Source organism: Monodelphis domestica, chromosome 7, assembly GCF_027887165.1.
Source record: "Monodelphis domestica isolate mMonDom1 chromosome 7, mMonDom1.pri, whole genome shotgun sequence".
Classification (NCBI taxonomy): Eukaryota; Metazoa; Chordata; class Mammalia; order Didelphimorphia; family Didelphidae; genus Monodelphis; species Monodelphis domestica.
This window is the reverse complement of record NC_077233.1, coordinates 283,949,418-283,973,213: the sequence shown is the minus strand read 5'-3', so window position 1 is coordinate 283,973,213 and position 23,796 is coordinate 283,949,418.

Below are 23,796 nucleotides of genomic sequence, written 5' to 3'. Positions count from 1 at the left end.
TAATTTCAAGTGACTTCTCACTTGAAATCTATCTACTACATGAGGACTTTCCTGCTTTCAATTATTAGTATAATTGAGAATTGTAATTGATAATAATATTAATTGATATGATATATCAATATATCAAAAATAATAATTGATGATAATATTAACAATAATTGATGATTATTAGAATAATTGAAAGCAGGAAAGTCCTCATGTAGTAGATAGATTTTTATTACACTTTAAAGGAAAACAGGGAATCTATGAAGGTAAGAGTCACTCTAGTTCTCAGGTTGATAATCAGTATTAATAATGTCAGTTAAAGTTGGGCTTGACCCAAGTTCATGGCCCCCAAGCAACTCACAAGACAAATTCTCTGAAGGTTAAGATAATATAAATTCAAGATCTCCCCTGGGCTTTGTCTTTCCCAACCCCACAGACTATCTATCTGTCCTTAAGTAATCATCCAGGATTGTCTGGTTTATGTATGTGAATTATTATTCTTATTATTATTTTTTGGTTTGGGCCAGTTTTACGAAAGCAACCAAAGTTGATTGACATTGAATACAGATACAGATGGGCACTGGACCTGGTCTCATTGGTATGAAGAATTCCAGATTGAGGAAATTCCCTCTACTGTTAGCTCAGTGCCTCCTCTATAATTCATAGTCTTGGAGAGTTGTCTAACCCAATCATTAGCCCTGAGAGGTTGCCCTTTATCCAGAGTCTCCTTGCACAGGTGTCAGAGGACTTAAACCTACATCTTTTGGTGTTAAGGTTGGTTCTTTATGCACTACACACTATTTCCTCTTTCTCTCTCTGTATGGACTATTATTGGATATTTAATATAATTAAAAATTATCACTGTAACATTATACTGTACCTTAGACCTGAATCTATAAAGATATTTTGTGAAAAGGGATATAAAGTAGCAACTTTTACTCCCTGTTGGGCATGAAGGAAAGATATTTCTCCTTCTGAGCTTGGAGAGGAAACGCCAATGAATGAAAAAGGATTTGCTTTTTGCAATCCTTTAAACATCTGCTTTAAAAAAAATGCTTTTGACTAGTGGTGAGAGTTTCTTTTCTCACATATTTACCGAACCACCATGACCACCCTTCAAGGCTTATAAAGATGTGTTTAGTGAGCTTTTAAAAATGAAACTTTTGACCCGGATAACTCTTCGATCCTAACATGTCAATAAATCTTCTATACATTAGCTCACATCTGTGTATTAAATAACTTGGTGAACTTTAGGTCAAGTCAAGTTGGAGCCTGAGAGAGATATTAGCTTTAAGGAAACAGCAGTGTTTGTTTTAGTTTAATGGGAAGTTTCTTGTTCCAGGATTAAAAAAAAAATGAATCTACCTTTTTTTTTTTTAACAGAAAATTCCATAAGTGTATGTTTGGAGACAAGAATCATTTTCCTGAGTGGAATAGTTATGCATGCGGATTTATTTGGGATTAGGGGACAAGAGGAGAGAAGAGGAGAAAACTATGAACAGAAAGAAGTTGGAAGGGAACCTGTCTTGCTTATATTGTTAAAAGATAGTTATGTCCCTGTAGACTGTATGTGAATTAGAAAGAAAAAGAAAGGAAGGAAACTAGCATCTATAAGCAAAGCACAGGACCAAGTATTTTTCAAATATTATTTCATTTAACCCATACAACAACCCTGAGAGAAGAGTACTATTAATATCATTATTTTGTAGTTAAGAAAACTGAGAAAGATAGAGGTAAAATGAGTTGCCCAAGGTCACACAGTTATTAAGTGTGAGACTGGATTTGAATACAGATCTTCTGTCTCCAGGTGCAGCACTTTGTCCACTTTACTATCTAGTTGAAAACTTTTTGTAAAAGTTCAGCTTCTGATACATTACTGGCTGTATGATGGGATAAATCATTTAATAACTTGGTATACCCAAACAAAACTCGAACACTTTAAGATGCAGAACATTTGTTCAAAGTGTCCTTGCTGGTATATCTCTAAATTTTTCAAATCACATATTTGGAAAATATATATTTGACAAGTCAAGATCATGCATATATGTATATAAATTATCATGTCTATTTGAAGATGATGACAATAATTTCTTTAGACATAGTTGGAATATTCAAGAGATGTATAAGGAGTAGAGCATATTATAGTGAAAAACAACAAAAAATTAATTTAGAATCAGAAAGTTAGTATTTGAATCCTAGTTCTATTATTTTCTGTCATTTATTTTTCTAGATCTCCATTTCTTTGTTTGCAAAAAAAGGGTCTTAAACTAAACCAGCCTCCCTTGGACCTCTGAATCCAAAAACTTTGTGAGCTTATAAACACTTTCTATATTAATGTGAACTTCATAAATGACTACAGCTTACTGCTTTTAGAATCTGCTATTTTCTATGCATCTCTTTTCTCTATAATGAGCAGGTCTTTGGATTTGGAAATTAGGTTAAAAGATATCTATCTAGGTCTCCCATTTTACAAATGAGAAAACTTGTGCAAGTAACTTATTTAAAAGGAATGAGGTAGTGAACATTAGCCATGTTACTTCTGTGAAATGTACAATTATAAAACCTCTTACAGCTTCATTTTCCCTGTCTATAAAATGGGAAAATATTTCCCATCTCATATAACTGTTATAAAGTACTATCCAATGAGACAATATATGAGAAGTAATTTGCAAATATTGAAACCTTTAATAAATTGCATTTTTTTCAAAGGGCATGTAAGTGACCTGTAAAAAAAAGAAAAAACAGGATACGATCCCACATTTCCAAGTCCATTTATCTTTTAAAAATTTTTCAAAACTCTTTATTTCTCTATTCAGAGACAAATAGTTTTGACAACCATTATATGAAAATGTGAAATTACTATTTGAATTACCATTTAAAAAAATCTCTGGAACTTCCCACAATCCCCCTTTCCTTTTCCTGTTTGTGTGTCTCCTTACATGGAGGGAGTTTTGAGTTTCCATTTCCACCCACAGGGTCTCTGGAGCTGGTAACAGGGAGGGAGGGAGCAACTTTTGACTTGTACCAGTTTTTGCCAATTAAGAGTCTCCTAAATAATCATAAATATCATACTACTGTCCTTCACAAGAGGACTGCAAGAGACTCTCCTTCCTCCAGTCAATCATAAAATAAGACCTAGTCATCCTCAAGTGGCTTAATCATGATTGCACAAATTGGTCATTTGAAGCCAGCAGTTGCTCCCAGATCTGTTTTCAAGGGAATGTAGTAAACACAAGTTATTAAAACTAAATTCATCAGTTAGTCAGTTGAAATAATTAGCTCAAATCAAAGAGAAAATACATGGAACATCATTAAGAATAGTAACCTTCACTGAATATATTTGAGATGATCTCTCCCATAAATAACTGAGTGGAAAGAGAGGACACAGACATAAAGTGTTCTAGGAGAGAGACCCACTTAGAGACCACACGTGGCCTTTTGATGCTTCAGCACCCTGTTGTACATTCTCTTTCTGGGGTAATCTGAAGCTCTTCTTCCTTTTATATCATCTCTGTTGAACAAATTGTTCTTCTAGACTCCCTGGGCTTCTACCCTCTTTCTATCAATTCTCCATCTCTGCTTCTATCCATCTCCACCCATCTCCTCTCACTGACTTTCTCAATTCACACTTAGACTGTGCTCCATTAGATACTGTCATGATGGTAAGGGAGAGGACAGGAAGAGAAATACATTTCTTTATCCATTTGCTGCACTTGGTAAAATACTCCTAAGAAATGGCTGACTGTCTTGATTTAGGGAGGCCCTCCTGTCTTCTTAGAGGATGACTGACTTTTTAGAAACTATCTCATCTGGAAATTGGTTGGATTTTTGAAGGTCTCCAGGGAATTCACAGATCTTTCACTCATACAGATACCAGCCACCCTACAGTTACATCAAATTTACGAAGGGATTTCTTTAAGTCTCCTAAAGGAGTAAGAAGTATAAACTTTTCTTTGAATTTCCTATGAAAGCTGTGAATGCTCTACTCTCACTTTAAAAACCCTTTTCTATATGTGAATAAGTAACTTAAATTATGAGCCACTCAAGGTTTCACACCCATTACAATTTGCAGAATGATTCACTCAAAATTTGAAAGGGATTCAAACTTTATAAGGTGTAAATGTCACTACCTCATTTGTCTGTTACATGCTCTTTATATTCAATACTCTTATCAAGTGAATTTGAAACACTCAATCTGTCAGGGATTCCCTGATCAAATCTTCCACTATATTCACATTTCAAGAAAAAGAAAAAGAAAAACAAACAAACAAACAAAATAAACGGAGCTTTTCTAAAACTAGAATGATCTAACTGGATGATAATAATTTTTTAAATAGTTCTCTTTCGGGGCTTCAAAATACCTAATCTAATTTTAGGGCCAAATCTATGCAGGTTGGTTGCTACTCCTCACTAACAGTCCCTAATATCCCATCATTAATCTTATAAACCAATTACAGTTCTTACCAAAGTCTGAAAGCATTTATTTAAAGTAAATTCAGTTAAAATATTGAACTTATCATAAGTGACTTCTACACCAACTTTGGGGTCTACATGTTAGAGTTTGGGGAAAGAAGGCATATATTATTATTACAAGAAGATATGGAACTGCTGGTTTTCTAGACATTATATTTGAAGTTTGTTATGAAATGTTCACAATATCATGCCCTATCCCCACTTCTGCAAAACAAACAGCAGCAACAAAAAACTCACTCTTCATTTAAATGGATGTTGGTTATTACTCTCATGGATTCCACCATCACTCTATTCACTCAGTTTCACCCAACTACTGCATTCTTTCCACTCTATTCTTATTCATACCACAATTACTAGTAGTTGCTAAACATTATTTCAGTCTCTACAACATATCTCAAATCTCTTGCCTTTTCTTCACTCTTAGTCAATATACTCATTTGGGCTTTCATCACTTCTCACCTGGAATAACGCAATAGCATTTCAAGGAATCTCTCTGTCTTTACTTAAGTCCATCTATGTCCCTATACTTAAAACTAATTTTTTTTCTATGTAAATACAAAACTGATTTTCTTAATGGGCAATTCTAATTATGCCATGTTCCTCTTAAACGAACTCCAGTTGCTGTCCATTACTTCAAAGATTAAATAAAATCTCTCCTTAACACTTAAAGTTCTATGCCATTTGACTTCATGCTTCCATTCCAGAATTTTGATAAATTACACTTCTCCACTCAGTGGTCCAATTACACTGACCTTCTTGTTCTTCTTTACAAACAACAATCTAGGTTTCATTTTTCATTACTTTGGAGTGGCTATCTCTAGTCACTGAAATATTCTCCTCTTACCTTCACCTCTCATATTTTTCCTTCCTTCTTTTACTCAGTGTTACTTTCTAGAAGAGACCCTTTCTCATCCTACCAATTGCTTGTGTCTTTCCCTTTACATCTGATTTGTTTGTGTTTTGTGTGTAATACCCTAAATTGGCACCAAGAGGAGGGTTTAATTCTCTTTCCCCCTCTCTCCTCTTGTCTGTAGGGGTTGGAGTAAATCCTTTCCATGTCTCACCCCTTTGGGGCAGGATCTTTTCTTGTTATGTCCATTCTTCATTTCTTGATAATTAATCAACTGCTTTCTCTTATAATGATCAACAATGTTTTGAGTAGGCCCCAATGGTTCTCATTCCCTGCTGTTTTATAAAATTTATATCAGATTAAAAGTTATAAAATAATCACAATAGATTATTTTATATTTTTATTTATATATATAATATATATACATTAATATAATGTAATAATTATATTATTAAATAGAGCCCCTATTTAAATAAATTCCTATAATGTTGAAAGAAGTTTAATTTTCTTTTCTATTTTAAACATTATGTTTTCCAGTCACCCTGAGTCTTTTTATATTTGATGCAAAATCAGGATACTAAAAAGACTTAATTCAGAATATGTTACAAGGTTTGTTTCTAAATAAAAGTGGGAAAGGAAATTGGGAAAGAAGTAGACATTTGGGAACTTTCCTCAGTCCTTGAAGAATCCATTACAACTTGCAAATTCAGTACAAGTTCTTTTCTTAAGATGCCTAGAGGGGCCCTTCAGCTCACCTTGTTCTTTCACTTCTCTTCCACAGCTCAATTCAACTTTCAGCTTCTTTTTCTCTTTTAGCCTGTTGTCCAAGCATACCAAGTCTTTCCAGCTCAGCTCATTTATTCCTGAGAGAGCCAGTGGATACTGTGTCCCACAGTGTTATGGTTCAGGTCTGCTAATATCCTTTTCTTCCTCTCAATCTGCTGTCTCAAGAACTGTTTAGTTTTTTAAAAGTCTTGGGCATATCTCAAGTTTGTCTTCCAGTTCAGAGGTCATCATAGTCTAAATTACTCTCAGGAACACAAGATAATGCTTGTCTCTCTGAACTACATCCTAAAATATCTTTAATTGTTAAACTTCATTTACATTGGTATACTTACATATACATAATAATTGCCTCCTACATTAGAAAATAAGCAATTTCAGGAAAGGAACTGTTTCAGTTTTTTAAAAAGGAATTACAATTAAACAAAAAGTAATTATAGAATAAATATATAAATATACTTATAGAATCAGAAGAAGGAGGAAAATCTGAATTGCTTTTGGGTGGAATAAATATTCTGTTTCCCTAGGAACCCCCATTTCAATATCTTTTATGGGAGGAAAAACACTATGAAAAGTTATTTGAGTCATTAGAAAGAAATACAAAGAGGGGAAAATAGACCTATGTCCTGTTGTAATTTCTTAGTCATTCAATAGAGTAAGAGACTATGGGAGAATAGGAATAAAAAAGATGGAGGACAGTGTAGAATGGAAGATTTAAGGATGCAGGCTAATCTAGAAGAGAAATTTAAAAAGGTTAATTAAAATTTGTCCATCAGATTAGCGAGTCTGAGAAGAGGGACAGCTGTAATCTATGTCTGTGGCGTCTGACAGAAACTTGTGAAGATTAAATTAACTCCTCTGCCCATTTTTAGATTTAATCAAGTGTAAACATCCCACTTAATTATTGAATGGGGGAGGTCTCTGTGACCCACAGGTATAATAGTGGGTGACAAATCAGAATCAAACTAACTGCCCCCTGGGCAGTCCTAAGCAAAGCTTCAACTGTAATTGGTAGGTGTAAAAGTGGAGGAAGGTACAGGAAGTGATGCAAGTGAAAGTGTCTTTAAAAGGGAGTTACAACTTCCTGTGGGGACTTCTTAGAGAGTTCTCCAGTTCTTCATGCTTGGGACTCTAACTGCTCTCATTCTTTGGAGTTCTGCAATTGAGTTGGATACTAATAAAGAATCTGCTGACTGGACTGGAGACCTTGAATTTGGTGAGACTGTCCTAGAATCATTCTCTTTATACTGACATGTGGTGAGTGAAAGACCTGACTCTTTTCCTGGATTCTCTAAAGATACTAGCCTCAGGACAGACCTATCCTCTTGAGAGAGGCTCCCTGCATCCCCAGGTCTTTGGCTGCAAGGGCCAAGACCCCTCTGGCTAAGGAATAACTCCTCTGCCTGTTTTTGAGCCAGGGGTTGGAGCAAAATACTTAGTGCTTAGGCTCAATATCTTACCCTATCCTCTCCCATTTTCTTACTCTCATTCTTTTTATATTTTGTAAATAAGTCTCTTTGGAATTGCATGAAATGCCTGGTAATCCTACTCTTGAGTAATCCAGTGCAACCCCTTTATACAAATCCCTTTTTTCCCCCTTACAAACTTTATAACTGTGTTTTGTTGTTGTTGAGTACAGTAAGTCACCACTGTCTATGAATGAATAAATTTCATACAATCCAAGGAGAGGTTATGTATGGGTACCAGCAAAGTACTTATATGCAGAGACATGAGGGATATATTAAGAAGTAAAATAACTTTACCTTAGGAGAAGTGAAAGAAGCATAATGAATACAGAGATTAAGTACAAAACTCATGCCTCAGGCTATATAACAACTCAAGACAAAAGTTACTTCATGAATTGACTTCCAATAAAGAAGCACAGTAGAAAAAGATCCTAACCAGAAAAATAACTACAAAAATAAAATAAAAACACAAAGGGAAAGTAAGATAGGGTAAAATATAAAAATAATATAAAATAAAAGAGATATGTTAAGAGAGGGAGGACAAACTTGGAACATCTAAAAGTTTCAACTCTTAAAGAATATAGAGCAAATGAAGAAGGCACAAATTAGGGTTTGGCCATGAATAAGAGAACAGAATACAGAATGGAGTAAAAAGGGATAAAAACAAGGAAAAAAGAAATGTAAAGATGTGAACAACAAAATAACATTGCTTGAACTAAGAGGATGAAAGGGCTCAATGTGTTTTCTAGATTATATTTAAAATATTATCTCCCTCCCTCTCTCCCCTCTTCCATCCAATGAGAAAAAAGAAATATGATAATCATTATACATTTGAAGTTATGCAAAATATATTTCTACATTAGCAATGTTATGAAAGATAAATAAAGCAAGAAAACAAGAAAAATTAAAGAAAATATCCTTCAATCTGCAATCAGAGTTCATCAATTCTCCCTCTAACGGTGGAAAGCATTTTTCATCATGAGACTCAAATTGTAAAGGATCATTGTATTGATCTGACCATCTAAATCTATTGTTATTAATTTTTCATGGTTAATAAGCTAATTGTCAATACAATATTGCTATTACTATGGACAGTGTTCTCCTGGTTATGCTCAGTTTATTTTGTATCATTTCACAAAATTCATTCCACATTTTTCTGAAAATCTCTACTTCATTATTTTTTACAGCATATTAGACCTTCAATTTAAAAGTATATAGCAACTTGTTCAGCCATGTCTTAGGTTATGGGCCTCCACTCTGGTTCCAATTCTTTCCCACCACAAAAAAGGGACTTTATAAATACTTTTCTTCATATGACTCCTTTTCATTTTTCTTTGATCTCTTTGACATCCAGACCAAATAGTGGTCTTCAAGTTTTAGTTTTCAATTCTACATAGAGGCTGAAAAATAAAAGTCTAGAATAAATTTTATAATGTATGAGATGATTTAAAAAATGTAAATATTGTTGTTATATCAAAGAAAGTTAAAATCAATAATGCCAAGAGCATAAAACAGGGAAATTACATCATGCTTGGAGATATCAAAGACAATGAAATGACATTAGGCTTAAGAGGTGTAGATACTGAATCAATCCTTGCTTATTTTTAACATCTAATGGTCCTCCCTCGCTTGGATAAATCTGACAAAAATCTAAATAAAGAATATAAAACTGGATAAATTGGTGAGGCTACTTTTGAAAGACTCATGGAATCTTCTGAATGGAACTGTTAATGTGTATTTCTCAATATAACACAGTTTCAGAAAAATTGAGTATGTTCTATTGAAGAAAGAAATTATAATCATTTGCTTTAGATAGTACATGCAATTTCAGTAATATTGGGATTTTGGGGTGAGAAGTTTACCAGTGAAGACTGGCACCTATACTGTAATATAGTCTTAGAGGAAGAGCTTAAATTGTCAAGAGCCTATCTTTGATTGCAAATTATACATAAGCATTATGCATTATATATAAGCATCATGGCAGCACTTCATAAAAATATATATGCAGCCCTGACTTTAGTCATCTAGATTTCATGTTGTACTTAATTGTGCACACAGTCCATGTTCCAATAGGGAATAGAATCATCTTTATAAAAGTTTTTCTACATTTTTTGTATTTCAACCCCAAAGTAGAATCCCTGCCTGCCACAGTAAGCAGGTCAGTTTAGGTGAAGCAGAGAATTTTCAGGGGCATCTTTCATAGCCCCTTCTTCACACTAGGAAATGAGTAGTTCAGTCCTTCAGGCCCATGAGAAGATGATCCTATGCCTGGTTAGTGGAGGGGAATACTGAGAGATGGGGACTGAATCGATGTTACCCCAGGAAGCAGGTTGAGGAAAAGGGGACTTGAATCCAAATCTGTGGACTGCCTGTGGGCAAGGTTGTAAACACAGTTGCAGGGTTTCTGCACATATTTCCTCATCCCTTGACTGTCACCATAGGACTCTGAGAGTCATTGAAGTCCAGTGGCAAGGCAAAAGTTAAGATGCTTGATGAAGTTAAGATGCTCTGGATGCAGCAAAGTCTTCAGTGTCTAAGTTATAAGTGATCCATAATCATTAGCTTATTTTAAATACCTTCATGGCTATTGGAACAAATTGCTCTCATTTGCACCTTTTATGGGGAAAGTTTTCACATGCCTGAGGTAGACAGCCCAGTAAATCACTGACATGTTTGAGGGCTATCAGTTACCATCAACCAGGTTTATCAAAGTTGCCAAGAAATTTTACCAGGGCATGTCTTTTCTGCATACCACGGCTTCTTGAAGGCATGAGTGAGAATTAGATGGCAGATGAATATCAAAGGAGGATAACAGCCCTGAAAAGGACATGGCAAGCTCTTACCTCAGAAATACTAACTTTCTCTGGATTTACAAACAATTATAAAATAATATATGATAAATATTTGTAAATTAGGTAGTAAATAAAGGATAATATGTAGCGAGAGGAGACAAACAAAACAAAAATGGAAAACATATGACTTTAGAAGTGTCAAGGAGGGAGGCAGGTTCAAGATGGCCACATAGAGGCAGCAAACATTCAGATGTCTGAAAACTCTTCCTTACTGGTTTTGACTCCAGAGCACATCCAGCAATCCAGCCAGATTTAATCCCATCAAAGTCTCCAGAGAACAGGGGAAACTCAAGCTCTAAAACCCCTCCCCCACAGACTGCTGGACTTAATCCCATCACAGCTTGCCTAGGGTAGAGAAGCTCAAGCTCCAACACCCTTCCCTCACAGACTGCACTGAGAGATTTACTGACAAAACTCCAAGGGTCAAGGTGGAAAGAAAAGTCCAAAATGCCAAAAACAAATGAGAGGAGGAAGAGTTCAAGCAATAGCAGGGAATAAAGAAGGGGTAAATATGAGCAAACAACAGACAAAGAAAAATGAAATTAAAATCTACAGCTTCTATATAGGCAATGAACAAAGAGTAAACAGAACAGATGAGGATGAGAGAGCTCCAAGCAAAACAAAACAAAACAGAAAATCCAGCCAGTTGTATACAGGATCTGTAAGAACTCAAAATACAATTCAAAACACAATTAAGAGAGGCTGAAGACAACTTTAAAAGCAAGATTAATCAACTGGAAAAGGAAAACAGTGTTTTGAAAGCCAAAATTAATCAGCTTGAAAATGAGGCAAAGGAGATGAAAGAGAAGGCAAAGAAGATGAAAGATGACCTCCAAAGAAAATCAGAGCAGAATGATAAGAGTGACCAAAAAGTCAGGGATGAAATCCATTCTTTAAGAACCAGAATACAACAATTCGAAACAAGTGACTTCACAAGGCAGCAGGACACTATAAAACAAAATCAAAAGAATGAAAATATTGAAGAAAATATGAAGCATCTTGTTCACAAAAGAGAAGATTCAGAAAATCATTCCAAGAGAAACAATTTAAGAATCATACAGAAGACCATGACAAAAGAAAAAGCCTGAATATCATACTACATGAAATTATTCAAGAAAACTGCCTGGATATTCTAGAACAAGAGGGAAAAGTGGAGATTGAAACAATCCATAGTACTTAATCCCCAACTGACAACCCAGGAATGTTATAGCCAAATTCAAGCACTATCAGACCAAGGAAAAAAATATTACAAGCTGCCAAGAAGAAGTCATTCAGTACCATGGAACCACAGTGAGGATAACACAGGATCTGGCTGCATGTACACTGAAGGACCAAAAGGCATGGAATATGAAATTTAGGAAAGCAAGGAAACTAGGTCTATAACCAAGAATCAACTACCCAACAAAACTGACTATATTCTTACAGGGGAAAGTATGATCACTTAACAAAACAGAAAAATTCCAAGCATTTGTAAAGAAGAGACCAGATCTGAACAGAAAATTTGATGCCCAAGTACAGAAATCAAGAGAATCATCCAAAGGTAATTAAAAAAGAGGAAAAAAGAAAAAAAAACCCACTATTTTTAAGAGACCCAATAAGTTAAAATGATATGTATCCCTATAAGAAAAGAGGTCACTGGTAACTCTTAAAAATTGTTATTATCACCTGAGCCAACATCCAGAGTCTGAGACCTTGCCTGAGCAAAAAGAGGTTCAAGTGGAGAAGCCTAAAACCCAATGCAGAGAATTCTAGTCTTGGCTTGGAATAAGAACTTAATTCATACCTTGGTTGGATGGATCTTTTTGCCTAAAGCTCAGGGCAATCCTCCAAGACAGGGCAATCAAGGGTGTGCTTGATAGGATTGATTATACCATGAAACCAAAATAAGGGAAGAGATAAATCTAACCAAAAAATAAATAAGAAAAAGTAAAGGAAGTTAATGAAATTCTATAAAGAAAATAGTGTTAATAGATATTTGAGGAAAACTAAGTAGAAATAAAAAGGAATATACTTTCCTCTCAGGAGTACATGGTACATATACAAAGATAGACCACATACTAGGACATAGAAATATTGCAAACAAATGCAGAAAAGCAGAAATAATTTATGCAACTTTTTCAGATCATAATGTGATAAAAATAATACTTAACAAGGGTCAATGGAAAGGCAAATTTAAAATTAATTGGAAACTAAATAATCAAATCCATCAAAACTAGTGGATCAAAGAAAAAATCATAGAAATAATTACAGACTTCATTAAAGAAAATGTCAATGAGAAGACATCATATCAAAACTTATAGGATACAGTCAAAGCAGAACTCAGGGGAAAATTTATATATGTGAGTGCCTATAGCATCAAAATAAAGAGGGAGGACATCAATGAATTGGGCTTGCAGCTAGAAAAAAGATTAGAAAAAGAACAAACTAAATATCCCCAGAAAAAATAAATTGGAAATCCTAAAATTTAAAGGAGAAATTAATCAAATTGAAAGTCAATGAACTATTGAACTAATAAAAAAGACAATGAGCTGATACTTTGAAAAAACAAATAAAATAGATAAAGTACTGGTTAATCTAATATAAAAAAGAAAAAAGAGAATAAAGTTAATATCAAAGATGAAAAGGATGATCTCAACTCTAATGAGGAGGAAATTAAGGTAATTTTTGAGAATTATTTTGGTCAATTGTGTGGAATAAATATGACAATCTAGGTGAAATGGGTGAGTATTTACAAAAGTATAAATTGCCTAGATTAACAAAAGAGGAAATAGAATACTTAATCCCATATCAGAAAAAGAAGAATCTGCAGGGCCAGATGCATTCACAAGTGAATTCTGTCAAACATTCAAAGAACAATTGAATTTATTTGACAAAATACGAAAAGAAAGAGTCCTACCAAATTATTTTTATAACACAAATATGGTATTGATTCCAAAGCCAGGCAGTCCAAAAACACAGAAAGAAAACTACAGATAAATCACCTTAATGAATATAGATATAAATAAAATCCATCACGTTATCACAAGGATTATCCACTATGACCAGGAGAGATGTATACCAGGAATGCAAGGATGCATTAATATAAGGAAAACTTTCCAAGTAATTGACCATATCAATAATCAAACCAATATTGATCATATGATTATCTTAATAGATGCAGAAAAAGCCTTTGACAAAATGCAATTCGTATTCCAATTTTGAACACCAGAAAGTGTAGGTATAAAAGAGCCCTTCCTCAAAATAATAAACAGTATATATTTAAAACCCTCAGCAAGTATAATATGCAATGCAAACAAGTTAGAAGCCTTCCCAGAAAGATCAAGAGTGAATCAAAGATGTCCATTATCAGCTCTATTATTCAATAGTGTACTAGAAACTCTAGGAGTTTCTTTAGAGAAGAAAAATAAAAAGGAAATGAATGGGATTAACTAAATTATCACTCTTTGCAGATCATATGATGGTATATTTAAAGAATTCTAGAAAATCAACTAAAAGACTAGTGGAAATAATTAACAGCTATTGCAAAGTTGCAGAGTACAAGATAAACACACATAAATCATCAGCATTTCTATATATTTCCAACAAAATTCAGCAGCCGGAATCAGAAAGAGAAGCATCACTTAAAATCATTCTAAACAATATAAAATATTTAGTAATTTTTCTACCAAGATAAACACAGGAATTATATGAACACAACTACAAAACCCTTTACACACAATTAAAATGAGATGTAAATAACCAAAAATAAAATAATTGCTCATGGGTAGGATAAGCTAACAAAATAAAAATTACATTTTACCCAAATTAATCTATTTATTCAGTGCCATACTTCTCAAACTACCAAAAACATTTTTATACAATTAGAAAAAAAAAACTATAACAAAGTTCATCTTGGATAACAAGAGATCAAAAATATCAAGGAAAATAATGACAAAAAAATGTGAAGGATGGGAGCCTAGCAGTACCAGATCTTAAATTGTAATATAAAGCGATGATCATCAAAATAATATGGTACTCTCTAAGAGACAGAAGAATGGATCAATGGAATAGACTAGGAATAAATTATCTCAGCAAACTGGTGTTTGATAAATACCCAAATCCCAGATTTGGGAAAAAGAAACAATTTTTTGACAAAAAGCTGCTGGGAAATTGGAAAACAGTGTGGGAAAAAATAGGTTCATGTAAACATCTTGTACCCTATACCAAGTTAAATTCAAAATGGGTATATAACAAATATAAAGAGTAAAATCATAAATGAATTAGGTCAATAAAAATACTATATCTGTTAGATCTGTGGAAAAGGAAGGAATTAAAGAAAAAGCAAGAGACAGAAAACATTACAAAATGTGAAATGAATGGCTGATTATATCAAATTAAGAAGGGTTTTGTACAGGCAAAACCAATGCAACCTAAAATAGAAGGAAAGCAACAAACTGGGAGAACATTTTCATAAAAAACCTCTCTGACAAAGTTTTAATTTCCCAAATATATAAGGAATTAAGTAAAATCTATGGAAAAAAAAATCAAGCCTTTCCCCAACTGACAAATGGTTAAGCGACATGAATACTCAATTTTCACATGATGTAATCAAAACTATCAATAAGCACATGAAAAAGTGTTCTAAATCCCTCCTGATTAGGAAAATGCAAATTAAAACAACTCTGAGGTACTACCTATCAAGTAGAGTTAAGTGACTTGCTCAGATTTAAATGGCTGGTAAATGTTTAAAATGAGTCTTCCTGACTTCAGACCTGGCACTCTAGCCATTTTACTACTAAGCTATCCCATAAATAAAATAACAAAAAGTTAAAATGTTTAATAAATTACTTAATTAAGAAATTGTTATGTGCAATGTCTCATACCCAATGACTCATAGTCTGCCGTCAGTGAAATGAAAATAGATGAATATGTTCCTCTATCAATCTGAGTAACTTAAATTATATAGCATTCAGTTTTGATTTGTTATTGTATTATATTTCCATTGCACTCCTGTATATTGCTTATCTGGTTCTGTTTACTTTGATTCAGCTTCTATCTATCACAATTATCATTTACTTTGTTTCTCATAGAGAAATAGTTTCTCATTAGTTAATGAACCATTACTTGTTTAGCCATTCCTCACTTGAATCACATCCATTTTATATCAAACAGTGAGATCTCTGGTCAAAGGGGTGTTTTAATCGTACAGCACAATTTCCAATTAATTACCAAAATAGTTTGATGAATTCACACATTAATGTCTCCGTCTTTTCATAATTTCCACAATATTGATTATTTCTATCTTTTTCCAATATTGGCAATTTTCTGGAAATGAAGTAAATTTGAGGAATTTCATGTTTTTCAGTACTTTTGCATAATTTCTAACCAAAGGAACGTAAATGTTAAACAAAGTCTCTAAGTCATAAAGAAATGGATTTATTCAGAGAAGGTCGGTCTCCCAATAAAGCTGGACTTCTGGTCAAGACCAAAAGACAGAGAGCACTGTGAGAGACCAAAGAATATCACAACTCATATATCAAATTAAAAATAGTTCAGGACATTCTTTTCATTGGTAGAAGGTGCTTGATATTGACTAGATGATATTGATGGAAAAGGGGGGAGTGGTAGAGCCCCAAAATAAGAATGGGTGGTATTGGATAGTACCAGGCTTCGAACCTGGGTCAGGCCTAGTGATATATACTGGATCACAAGTTCAAGACCATAATTATTGCTGGTGGTGCATGATATAGCATCTTTGAATGGTGGGGCTGACACTAAGTCCTATGCTAAAGCAGTTATTTACTTCATTCAAAACCTTAATACTGATACTAGAATAATCCCCCAAAGTCTACTAAAATCATGATTTATGTCTACTATCTTATAATTATAATTATCTCAAGACTACTGCTAATATTAAAATCTAATTCTCACAAAAGGGAATAGGGGATTTTTCACTCATAGTATTGATGATATAGGTCATTCTTTCACCTGGTTGCTATTAATTTGTACTTCTTTTGAGAACTAGTTATATCATTTAATGATTGCTAGAATATGACTTTGCAATTCCCTGTAAATCTTGAAAATTTAATCAGACATAAATGATACAAAGATCTTTTCTCCCATTGACATCTTAACTTCTTATACTATTTACATTTTTTTTGCATATGTGCCAAATTTTCAACATCAGGTAATTCTTAATCTTTTGTTCTATTTTATCTCTCTCTTTTTTTTTTTTCAATATGGCAATTTAGTCTCTTTATTGCATTTAGTAAACCCAAGAACAGAAATAACTGCAGAAGGAACAAATTCTTCAGTGAAACTGCAGAGTAAAACTTGTTTAGTAGTTTGACAGAAAATGAGATTAAACCAGAAACTTACAAAATACACTATAAAAATTTCAAAATTAACAAATATCCTCACCAGAGGTTAATGAATTTTTTTTCCAAATTGGGTTTAGGCAATATCATTAACCAATCAAAATACAGAGAAAAAATTTAAAAAAACGAATAGGGGATTTAAATTTCTAAAGATATCTTTTTTCAAATATATGCAACCTTATTTATATACAATAGGAAAAAAGATAGCATAGAGTCTTTGGAATAAAAATCTCTGATATTCTCTTTGATTTGGGGTTCCCACTATTAAATCCCTCTACATTTTCAATATAGTTATTCAATGTTACCTGTTTGAAAGTGCTCACAGAAGCACTATTACAATAAGAAAAACTTAGAAACAAGAATTTGGACCCCGTGATTAAGGAATGCTTGGGTAAACTGTGGCATTTGAATGCTATAAAATATTTCTGCATCCTTAAGGATGACAAATATGATGAAGTTAAATATCCATGAACATATTTGCATGAAATTTTTCAGGCTAAAGAAAGTAAAACAAAAAAGAAATAATATACATAGTGATTGTGGATTAAATATCACTTTTTTTTAAATATATTTTATTTGATCATTTGCAAGCATTATTCGTTAAAGACATAGATCATTTTCCTTTCCTCCCCCCCACCCCCCATAGCCGACGCGTAAGTCCACTGGGCATTGGATGTTTTCTTGATTTGAACTCATTGCTTTGTTGATAGTATTTGCATTAGAGTGTTCATTTAAAGTCTGTCCTCTGTCATGTCCCCTCAACCTCTGTATTCAGGCAGTTGCTTTTTCTCGGTGTTTCCACTCCCATAGTTTATCCTTTGCTTATGAATGGTGTTTTTTTTCTCCTGGATCCCTGAAAGTTGTTCAGGGACATTACACCACCCCTAATGGAGAAGTCCATTACGTTCGATTATACCACAGTGTATTAGTCTCTGTGTACAATGTTCTCCTGGTTCTGCTCCTCTCGCTCTGCATCACTTCCTGGAGGTTGTTCCAGTCTCCATGGAACTTCTCCACTTTATTATTCCTTTGAGCACAATAGTATTCCATCACCAACATATACCACAGTTTGTTCAGCCATTCCCCAATTGATGGGCATCCCCTCGTTTTCCAGTTTTGGGCCACCACAAAGAGCGCAGCTATGAATATTTTTGTACAAGTCTTTGTGTCCATTATCTCTTTGGGGTACAGACCCAGCAGTGCTATGGCTGGGTCAAAGGGTAGATATTCTTTTAGCACCCTTTGGGCATAGTTCCAAATTGCCCTCCAGAATGGTTGGATCAGTTCACAGCTCCACCAGCAATGAATTAATGTCCCTATTTTGCCACATCCCCTCCAGCATTCATTACTTTCCTTTGCTGTTATGTTAGCCAATCTGCTAGGTGTGAGGTGATACCTCAGAGTTGTTTTGATTTGCATCTCTCTGATTATAAGAGATGTAGAACACTTCTTCATGTGCTTGTTAATAGTTTTGATTTCTTTATCTGAGAACTGCCTATCCATTTCCCTTGCCCATTTATCAATTGGAGAATGGCTTGATTTTTTGTACAATTGATTTAGTTCTTTATAAATATGAGTAATTAAACCTTTGTCAGAGGTTTCTATGAAGATTTTTTCCCAATTTGTTGTTTCCCTTCTGATTTTAGTTATATTGGTTTTGTTTGTACAAAAGCTTTTTAGTTTGATGTAGTCAAAATTATTTATTTTACATTTTGTGATTCTTTCTATATCTTGCTTGGTTTTAAAGCCTTTCCCCTCCCAAAGGTCTGACATGTATACTATTCTGTGTTTACCCAATTTACTTATGGTTTCCTTCTTTATGTTTAAGTCACTCACCCATTTTGAATTTATCTTGGTGTAGGGTGTGAGGTGTTGATCTATTCCTAGTCTCTCCCACACTGTCTTCCAATTTTCCCAGCAGTTTTTATCGAATAGTGGATTTTTGTCCCAAAAGCTGGGATCTTTGGGTTTATCGTATACTGTCTTGCTGAGGTCGTTTTCCCCCAGTCTATTCCACTGATCTTCCTTTCTGTTTCTTAGCCAGTACCAAATTGTTTTGATGACTGCTGCTTTGTAATATAGTTTGAGGTCTGGGACTGCAAGGCCCCCATCATATGTGTTTTTTTTCATTATTTCCCTGGATATCCTTGATCTTTTGTTCTTCCAAATGAACTTTGTTATGGTTTTTTCTAAATCAGTGAAGAAGTATTTTGGTAGTTCAATGGGTATGGCACTAAATAGATAAATAAGTTTGGGTAGGATGGTCATTTTTATTATATTGGCTTGTCCTATCCATGAGCAGTTAATGTTTTTCCAATTGTTCAAGTCTAGTTTTAGTTGTGTGGCGAGTGTTTTGTAGTTGTGTTCATATAGTTCCTGTGTTTGTCTTGGGAGATAGATTCCTAGGTATTTTATTTTGTCTAAGGTGATTTTGAATGGGATTTCTCTTTCTAGTTCTTGCTGCTGAGCTGTGTTGGAGATATATAGAAAAGCTGATGATTTATGTGGGTTTATTTTGTATCCTGCAACTTTGCTAAAGTTGTTGATTATTTCAATTAGCTTTTTGGTTGAATCTCTAGGATTCTTTAAGTAGACCATCATGTCATCCACAAAGAGTGATAACTTGGTCTCCTCCTTGCCTATTCTGATGCCTTCAATTTCTTTATCTTCTCTAATTGCTACTGCTAGTGTTTCTAGTACAATGTCAAATAGTAGAGGTGATAATGGGCATCCTTGTTTCACTCCTGATCTTATTGGGAATGCATCTAGTTTATCCCCATTGCAGATGATATTAGCTGTTGGTTTTAGATATATACTGTTTATTATTTTTAGGAATGACCCTTCTATTCCTATGCTTTCTAGTGTTTTTAATAGGAATGGGTGTTGTATTTTATCAAAGGCTTTTTCTGCATCTATTGAGATAATCATGTGGTTCTTGCTAGTTTGCTTGTTGATGTGGTTAATTATGTGGATGGTTTTCCTAATGTTGAACCAGCCCTGCATCCCTGGTATGAATCCTACTTGATCATGGTGAATGATCCTTCTGATCACTTGCTGGAGTCTTTTTGCTAGTATCCTATTTAAAATTTTTGCATCTATATTCATTAGGGAGATTGGTCTATAGTTTTCTTTCTCTGTTTTTGACCTGCCTGGTTTTGGAATCAGTACCATGTTTGTGTCGTAAAAGGAGTTTGGTAGAACTCCCTCTTTGCTTATTATGTCAAATAGTTTGTATAGTATTGGGGTTAACTGTTCTCTGAATGTTTGATAGAATTCACAGGTGAATCCATCAGGCCCTGGGGATTTTTTCTTAGGAAGTTCTTTGATGGCTTGATGGATTTCAATTTCTGATATGGGATTATTTAAGAATTCTATTTCCTCTTCTGTTAGTCTAGGCAGTTTGTATTTTTGTATATATTCATCCATTTCTCCTAAATTGGTGTATTTGTTGCCATATAATTGGGCAAAGTAATTTCTAATGATTGCCTTAATTTCCTCCTCATTGGAGGTGCTGTCCCCCTTTTCATCTTTAATGCTGTGAATTTGCTTTTCTTCCTTCCTTTTTTTAATTAGATTGACCAGTACTTTGTCTATTTTGTTTGTTTTTTCAAAGTACCAGCTTCTTGTCTTATTTATTAAATCAATAGTTCTATCACTTTCGATTTTATTAATTTCTCCCTTAATTTTTAGGATTTCTAATTTGGTTTTCTGCTGGGGGTTTTTAATTTGATCGCTTTCGAGTTTTTTCAATTGCATTTCCAATTGATTGATCTCTGCTCTCCCTTGTTTGTTAATATGAGCTTTCAGGGATATGAATTTGCCTCTGATTACCGCTTTGGCTGCATCCCAAAAGGTTTGAAAGGATGTTTCGCCATTGTCATTTTCCTTGATGAAATTATTAATTGTTTCTATGATTTCTTCTTTAGCTAAACGGTTTTGGAGTATCATATTGTTTAATTTCCAATTGGTTTTAGATTTGGTTTTCCATGTACCATTACTAATCATTATTTTTATTGCCTTGTGATCTGAGAAGGCTGCATTCATTATTTCTGCTTTTTTGCATTTGTGTGCTATATTTCTGTGACCTAATGTATGGTCAATTTTTGTGAATGTGCCATGTGGTGCTGAGAAGAAGGTGTATTCCTTTTTATCCCTATTTATTTTTCTCCATATGTCTATTAATTCTAATTTTTCTAAGATTTCATTCACTTCTTTTACCTCTTTCTTATTTATTTTTTGATTTGATTTATCTAAATTTGATAATGGTTGGTTTAAGTCTCCCACTAGTATGGTTTTATTGTCTATTTCTTCCTTCAATTCTCCTAGTTTCTCCATTAGAAATTTGGGTGCTATATTATTTGGTGCATACATGTTGATTAATGATATTTCCTCATTGTCTAGAGTCCCTTTTAACAAAATATAATTACCTTCCCTATCCCTTTTGATCAGGTCTATTTTTGCATTGGCTTTATCAGATATCATGATTACCACTCCTGCCTTCTTTCTATCAGTTGAGGCCCAGAAGGTCTTACTCCATCCTTTAATTCTGAACTTGTGGGTGTCAACCCGCCTCATGTGTGTTTCTTGAAGACAACATATGGTAGGGTTTTGGATTCTAATCCATTCAGCTATTCGTCTACGTTTTATGGGTGAGTTCATCCCATTCACGTTCAAAGTTATGATTGTCATTTGTGGACTTCCTGGCATTTTGATTGCCTTCCCTAATTCTAACCTTTTCTTCTTTGGCTCTACCTTTTAGTCCAGTGATTTACTTTGAATCAGTCCCCCTTGTCCCCTCCCTTGATGTTTCCCTTTTTAGTCCCTCCCTTTTTGTTCCCTCCCCTCCCCCCTCTCTTTCCCTCCCTTTTTGTTCTCCCTCTCCCCCTCCCCCCCTTGGTTTTCCCTTCTCCTTACCCTTGTTGGGTAAGATAGAATTCAAGATCCCAATGGATCTGGATGTTTTTCCCTCTCAGAGTTGATTTCCCTGAGATTGAGGTTTAAGTAAACCCCCCCCCTCTCTTCCTCTCCTTCTTATAGGAATTTTCTTCCCCTCCCCTTCCCCTGTGAATCTTTGTGTGAGAACCATTATTCTATTTGGTCTTTCTTTACCCCCTATTTATACATTACATTTTCCCCACATATTAGTATACATAGGTTGATATAAATGTAGTCCTTATAGAAGTGAGTTTGAGTAAAAGAAGATAACATTTTTCCCCTTTCCTTAATATTTACCTTTTCAGGTATTCCTTGCTCTTTGATTTTCGGTATCAAACTTTCCACAGAGCTCTGGTCTTTTCTTTGCAAAAAGTTGGAAGTCTTCTATTTTGTTGAATGCCCATACTTTCCCTTGGAAGTATATAGTCAGTTTTGCTGGGTAGCTGATTCTTGGTTGGAGACCCAGCTCTCTTGCCTTTCTGAAGATCATGTTCCATGCCTTACGATCATTCAGAGTAGAACTTGCAAGGTCTTGGGTGACCCTGATTGGCATTCCTTTATATCTAAATTGTCTTTTTCTGGCTTCCTGTAGGATTTTTTCTTTTGTTTGATAGCTTTGGAATTTGGCAATTACATTCCTGGGAGTTGTCTTTTGGGGGTTTAGTGTAGAAGGTGTTCTGTGAGCTCTGTCAGTGGATGTATTGCCCCCTTGTTCTAGAATCTCTGGGCAATTTTCTTTGATTATATCTTGTATCACCATGTCCAGTTTGGTGTTTATTTCTGGCTTTTCTGGGAGTCCAATTATTCTTAAATTTTCTCTTCTCCCCCTGTTTTCCAGATCTATCACCTTGTCGGTGAGATATTTTATGTTCTCTTCTAATTTCTTGGTGTTTTGGCTTTGCTTTATTAGTTCTTGCTTTAAAGCCTGGTTTTCTTTTACAGTTTGGTCAAACTGGTTTTGTAGATGCGTGAATTTCTTTTGCATCATTTCCCACTTTTCCTCCCAGAGGGCTTCCATCTTTTTGGTCCTTTCTGATTCAAATTCTTCATGTGTTTGTGGAGAGTTTCTATTTCCTTTGGAAGATTTTGGAGAATTTTCTTGTATATCTTCTTCTATCTGCTCTGTATTTTGTATTTTGGCTCCATAGAATGTGTCCAGAGTCGCCCCTTTCTTCATATTTTTCTTGGTATTTTGGGGCTTCTGTGCTTCTGTAGAGTTTGTCATCTCTGAACGTGGAGGATTGGCTTTTCTTGTCTTTGTCTGGTGATCAGAGGCTTTAGTCCTGGGCAGATGTTGGTTCTATGAGCGTTCCCTGGGTTAAACTGAATATGCCTCACTGGAACTGGAATGGAAGGGTCGGACCACGAAGCCACACTCTCCCCCGGCTCGATTTCCGGAAGTTGCCTTCAGAATCCCTGGCCGTGAGGCTGTTTCGTCGGCCTGCGGGGGGATGGGCTGCCGCTTCCCCAAGCTCCGAGAGCACAGACTTTCACTGAGACTTGGATAGCAGGATCCAGCCCGTGAGGCTGTCTTGCCCGCCCTGAGGGTTGCTGTTGTTTTGACCAGCTCTCTGCAGCGGAGGCCCCAGGCAGTAACTTTCACCCGGACTGGGACTTGGGTAGAAGACCCTGAGGGTTGTTGTTCCTCAGACCCTGCTCTCTGAGCCCAGTGCGGCTGCCGCTTCCGGGAGCCTTGGACTCTGCGCTCCTACCCCTGAGGTCCGAGGGATCTCGGGTTCTGGCTTTTGAGGGGAGCCGTACCTTTTGAACCGGGTCCAGGTCCAGGAGGAGGGTTCCCAGGGTCTGTGCTGTTGATCGTTTTGAATTTCGGCGCCTTAGGAGCTTCTAGTTTGAGATCGGTCGGGAAGGGTTTTCCTGAGATCTGAACTTCAGCTTTCTCTAAGCCGTCATCTTAACCGGAAGTCCCCTCTCTCTTTTTTTTTTTAAGAATTCACAGCCTTACAATGGCTTTGAAAGAAAAGTAATTTGATACTATTCAATTTTAAACGTACGACATTTAATTTCAGATAGCATGTTTACTTGATTTATTGTGGTTTATGGCATACAATATTGATCTAAACCAAATTATTGATAGA